The sequence below is a fragment of the Perna viridis genome, chromosome 11 (assembly GCF_037379345.1).
Source record: "Perna viridis isolate PV_CMFRI_1.1 ecotype Kerala chromosome 11, ASM3737934v1, whole genome shotgun sequence".
NCBI classification, from domain to species: Eukaryota; Metazoa; Mollusca; class Bivalvia; order Mytilida; family Mytilidae; genus Perna; species Perna viridis.
The window spans coordinates 7,988,362-7,994,808 of record NC_142455.1 but is presented as its reverse complement, the minus strand read 5'-3'; the positions used below and the strand labels follow the sequence as shown (position 1 = coordinate 7,994,808).

Sequence of the window (6,447 nt, the reverse complement as noted above, 5' to 3'; positions counted from 1 at the left end):
ATTAATTTTTAATAAAATAAAATCAATCATAAATGGGTAAGCGTGGAGCTGAAAATGAATTTCAAGCCATATCGAACCAATCAGGTACCACCTTGTATTCAATACTCACTACTATATTAGGGTAAAAAAGTTGCCGGTAGAATGTAAACAAATAATTGGTCTATTGTAACCTACTGAACGTCAGTATTTTTATACGTATATTATATCTGTGGTGCCATAAAACTCTTATCTGAATTCGAAAGACGCTACAATGTTTATAAATTTTGTAATAATGCATTACAAATGGACAAACACTGCTTTCACAGTTGCGACAAAGTGTATACTTTATACTTATGTATACGTACATGTATCATCATTTGAGGTGGTCTTCCTTACTCAAGGGTAACATTCATTTAAATTAATTAATATTACTACAAAAAAAAACGTTGGTTTGTAGCAGTAAATTAATCTTTATTAAATTATCCATGCATTTAAAGAGATTGAATTGTCATACGAGATTTTTTTTTCAAAATGAATCCCTTCGAAGTAATTTTTGTTTTTCAAAAAAAAAAAAAAAGAGAAAAAAAAATGTATGTAGCTATAATAGCAGTTTATAAAATACTTTATCAATTCGATTGGTGTTATGCAATTCTCGAATATTTAATAACATTTTCAACAAAAAATGATTGCTAGGGTTTACAAATTGAACAAAATTGACTATTATTCTGTCAACTTGGAAATAATTGTCTTTTTCAGGACATCTGTTATCATCAACTTTCGAGATTCTTTTAGTTTGCATCGTTCATTAATCGGGTTATTCAATGTTCTTCGACGAGATAATTCACGACAGTTTGCTTTTCGCGTTATAGTTGTTACTGTGAAAATAGTGAACCTAAAACTGTCAAAATTTGTTTACCGGTTTATAGAACGTTGCAATCTAATTACTTATACATAAATTTGTTCATTTGCTTCCTTTTTAATTACACAATTGTCTTTAGAATTGAACGATTTTATTTTAATTTTAAGAAGGATTAAATATACTCAAAAAAGGGGGATGGAAAAGGGGAAGCAAATCCAACCAAGGCAGTTTGAAATGATATAAATTAAAAGAAACACTGCCTGTAAAAAAAATAATTAAAAGTCCAACTGTGCGCTATATCCCGCAAGAACTATGCGAGTTGTCAGGGTAGTTAAAGACTAATAGAATGTATAATGCAGTTTGAAAACCCTTTTTTACAAACAGTTAATATTGTTACCATACGGTTTCTGCCCCTGAGAAAATCCACATTCGAAAAAGGAATTCCAGATTATATATTGTTAAAGTAAGCGATTAGATGGTTACTGCTAACGTCTTTTATGTGAATATTTACTTTCTAAGTGGAGATAACATCTTGACAAAAAAACAATTTTCAGCAGTAATGCAAAAAAAAAAAAAAAAAAAAAAACACGATACAAATTGACACAGAGCTATTACCTATACCCGACAGAATTTTATAGCCGTAATATTTCTTTTGAAATCAATATTGAACAAATTTTACTGATTCAATAGTTTTTTACAGTCAGTCAATACATCGTTTATACTATTATCACGTTTGTCGTTTACACAGAATACATAGAATGTATCAGGATCTCCAGCGTTGCATATAAAAAAAGCCTTGAATGCTTATTTGAATAAGGTTAAACAGGATACTTAGTCTGTTCACGTCTTGCATATAACCATGTTTGGAGAATTCTGTAACCAAAAAAAATAATAAAATACAGTTATTTATTGAATACAGTAGAAAAGACGATGGGTCAATACCTTTGGGAGTAACATACATAATGATCTTATATGACGTAAGATAATGTCATATTGAAGAAGTTAAAAAAAAACACAATGCAAACTGTGCTGTTTACAAAGAGATCGTCACGATGTTTTCAAAGAAGATACATGCATATTAAGTTTGTAAGATATTCCACATCAGTCCGACAGAGACTATTCACAATATGTGTTTCTGATAAAGTACAAAATTACCAATGGTATATAATTTACAGATTTCGGTATGCTGTACACCTGTTTCAACGAGTAACTTCTAATTGCCAGTATTACAAGTATTTTTATCGTTCATAACCCAAAATAAAGTATACACAACGGGTTCAAATATAAAGGGAGAAATGAGAGTTTTTTGTCACTCATTCGTTCCTTGGCAGGAAAAAAAGTTTTTGTAATCGATTATACTTTTAAACAGAAGGAGGAATGGTATAAAGGATAAACTTTCGTGAAGAGCGTAACTGGTTTCGATGGATAGTTGGTGTCAGTTAAATTTTATATGCACAACATCCATATCAATAACTGATACAATGGAATTCAGAAGACGTATGTTTTCGTAATTACATTGTATAATGCTAAATGTACTAAGAATCTCTAACTGTATTGTAAGATGAAAATTGATTGAGAACGAAAGTGATTTAAGAAAATGTTTTATTTTGCTTTTGTTTGTTTGTTTGTTTTGGTTTTTGTTTTTTGTGCAATACTGCCTTTTAAAGACCTACAGTAACGGTCGGAACAATCTACACGAAAGCTCTCTTATTGACAGTTTCTGTTTGTGAGCAGGAAAATAATCATCACTGAGACACTAAATGGAGGTCAAAAAAGGGGTGTGGTAATAAATGCAAATTTGAAAGAAAACAAAATCAATGAAAAAATAGCGACGAAAGACAAACAAGAAAAACTGATTGTTATGATTTTAATAAAAAAAAGGAATGACAATCGTAAATTCAATATTATAAGATAAATACCATATATCATACAGGGTGACAGAGAGTTCATTACCCCTTGGAAATTCATTGTCACCCTTGGCTAAGTCTTTGGGCAACAAACTGCTCTATCACCGTCTTCGCTCTATGTTATATATATATGAATTATTATATAGACCGACATGACATCTTAATAACAAAAATAAAAATGTGTAGCCGTTTGATTGGTGTATAACATATTACAAAATTTGCATAATTCTTGCAATGACTCATACTTCAAATCCGTAATGCATGATCAAGTTAGTTTGAACACAAATTAGTATACACTGATGTAAAAGATTGCATGACTATATTTCGCTAGATGAAAGGTAACCTGAAATAAAACAAAGGAAATAAGTTATAAAATTCCGCTGAGGGATCAGTCGAGGGATTGACAAAAACAGTGCAAAAAGGGTGGAAAGATTGAAAGACAAAATGGGGATATGTGTTCTGGTTTTGATTATGCTCATGTTGAAGGAAATGCAAACATCCTCAGGTTTAAAACGATTTCAGGAAAACTATGATCTCCGGAACCATTTTGTATTAGCAAGCTTATACAAAAAGGTAAGGACAAGCATTGACTGTACAAGGAGATGTCTGGATGTGACGTTTTGTGTGTCCGCAGGATACAGGTCGACGGACGCTTCATGCATTTTGTATAACGTCACTGACCCATTAGGTACACAAGAAGAAGATTGGAAATACTATTTTAGAGTATTTTAGAGATACATTACAGCGGATCATATGTAGATGTCTAACAGAATGAGCAGGTTTTGTTAGTTGATTATAACTATTTCAGTTTTGTATGACCGTTATGTATACGTACTATTTAACTCTTAATCTTGGTCATCTTAATTTTCAGTTGCATATAACGGTCATGTTGACGATGTATATAACTGTTACTCTTGGTCATGTTGACTTCCAGACTGATATGGCATTGATGCGGAAGATGAATAAAACTTGAATTCTTGTTTGTTTTTTGTTTGTTTTTGTTTTTTTGTTTTTTTTTTTGTTTTTTGTTTGTTTTAGGTTTTTTGTTTGTTTTAAATTTTCATTTGCATATGTCTGTATAACATTTCCCGTTGTTAGTTTATTTTCGCATTTCCTTTCAGTTGACCGATTGACCGAAGTGACACCGAAGACGAAAACTATCACTTCTAACCATTTTATTTTTATTTGCATGTGACTGTCCATTTGCTCATGTATATTTGTTTTTATTCTGGGTCGTTTTGATATTTTGTTCAATATGACTATATTAATGCCGATGGATGAAACTTAAAACTGAAAACTTTTGTCATCTTGATTTTGAGTCAACATGATAGTTTTTATTAATTGGATATGAAGATCTTGTATGTTGCAAAATATTATAACTCTTTCATTTCAGAAGTAACACACTTTCTAATTGGATAAAAACATGTCCATCATCTCATAGACATTTTTTGTAATGTGATGTAACAGTCATCAAACTGTTTAAATGATTTACTCGTCGAAATTTGATACTAAAATTTGATTATGAGGAATGAATATTATACTTTTTTTGGTCTCTTTGAACAACCTCAATGGCCAACGGCAATGTGCACACTCGGAAAAATTTGCTACGCAAGTAATTTAGCGTGCACCACTTGATTGAGGTTATTTCTTCAGAGACCGAAACAATATAACAGTCATTCCTTTATGGTCGGTTGGATTTTCCGTATAATATGAATGTCTCGTCGTAGATGGGTAACATTATAATTTTTCTTTGGTTCGATTTTCAGTTCAAGATGATTGTTCTATCGCTGATGGGTTCCATTTTGACACTAGCACATTGTTGTGAATAAAACTGTATCAAGAGTATGTGAATTACTAAACAGCCGTTGAATCATGTAGAGAAAAAGGATTATCTTTGGTAAAAATAGATAGTCCACAGAGACAAACCGTAGTTTACAACTATACATATCGTAAGTAAATAACATGATATACAATCTGTGGAGTCATAATGTTCATTTACTTTTGTTACTTTATATGTATTATTTTGGTTATTTCATGTTCTTCGTTGTGTGTGTCTGTGTTCTATGTCTAATATTTGTCCCTGGACTACATTCTTATGATTTCTGCTAAAATCTTGGTTCCCTTGATTACTCTTTCTAACCTAATGATATGTATACTTCCGATTTGGTGCTTATTCATGTCTTAGTAGCAATCTACATGACACTATAGTTTTTTTCTATAATTTTGTACGGCCGAATTTAGAATTTGTGATGAAGAAAATTTGACTTGAGATTTAGTTGTGACTTATCTGATCATGACAAAAGCATGTTTTAAAGTAATCATTTTTTTACTGAAATACAAGAATTATTTTAATCCAGATTTTGTCGTATTATACCTTTCTTTCTTTGATCAATGTTTGGTTTCAATCTTCATTTTGACCTAGGCTAAGCTGTACTTTGTGGAAGTTGATATTTTATTCAGTTATTGGACATTTTTGCAGTTTTTCTCTAAAAATATTTTTTGAACAAACCAACTATTTGTAATTGTAGATACTAAAGGTTTCATGGGGAAGTTGTACATACAGGGATTCAGGTCAATTATAAACTTAGATGAATGGAGATTTGATAACGGCAACCTTATTTCCTACATCCCATGGAATGATGGTCAGCCCGAAGCTACAATCAGGATGTTCTGGTGATGAATACAGTAGATAGAGGGCTTTGGCATGATGCACTACAAACTATTAAGGCTGCATGCATATGCAAACAATCATTTGAATAGAGAGACACATGAGAGGAATTCAGCAATCTTAGAGACATCATACTTGATATGAAGAAAACTAAAATTACTGTGTATGACCCCAAAAAGGGTCATATAGAAATAAACGACATTTTGTTTTTGATAGTGACTTTATCACGGTTCATATAGCGAGCGGGATCACCCTGATATTACCTGTGATGACGTCAATATCTAAAACAAAATGCTTTACATTTCTTTTATCAGTAATTTGCTATAAAAGAAAATGAAGCTTGTTATTTGAAATATGTTAAAGATATCATCTAAAAGCATTATTTAAATGAGGACTATTTTATCAGACGACTATTGATCGTCATGAATTGTGATACGGTCCAATCAAATTTTAGCACGTGCGTCAGTTTATGAAACGATGTAACTGGGGGAGGTTTGTCATACCACAAAATCAATTTGGTTACACCTGTTGTTCATTATTATCATGAATTTTAAGGATTATATAAATTCTACAATGGTGAGTTACGATTTTGCCAGTTCTCCTGCAAATAAGATCACTTTTCTGGATTGCTTGGAGTTCAAAGACCGATAAACATTGTCAGTTATCTGGTTACCGTTCATGTGCTTTGTTTCATTTTAAAATAGTACTTCACAGTCATTAGTTTACAAGACAAGATAAAAAACAGCTACACGAATCGCAATGGCATCATGGTTTTTCCACATTATTTTTCCTCAGCGCGAGAACAGAGGCTTTACATGTACAGCATGTTACATGATTTCAGCAAATCTTAATAGTGGCTTTAGAGAAGTATACCCTATCAATTCATTACACCATTTCAGTATAGATGTTAAAGAGATTTATGTTATTGTTACACATGTTATGTACTTCTTTCGTATTTGTATACAAAATATTGTTTACAATTACGGTTGCAAGTACACATTTGCTGGTTGTTGCAACGTCATAATAAAACGTGA

General features: G+C 31.5%; 1 pseudogene across 1 annotated transcript; it reads left to right on the top strand.

Moving 5' to 3' along the window:
* The first annotated feature begins 3,076 nt into the window (after positions 1 to 3,076).
* LOC148602835 (uncharacterized) lies at positions 3,077 to 5,510 on the top strand (annotated as a pseudogene). The gene is made up of 3 exons (XR_015916779.1): positions 3,077 to 3,083; positions 4,608 to 4,694; positions 5,274 to 5,510. The product of XR_015916779.1 is annotated as an uncharacterized LOC148602835 (transcript).
* The last annotated feature ends 937 nt before the right edge of the window (positions 5,511 to 6,447 follow it).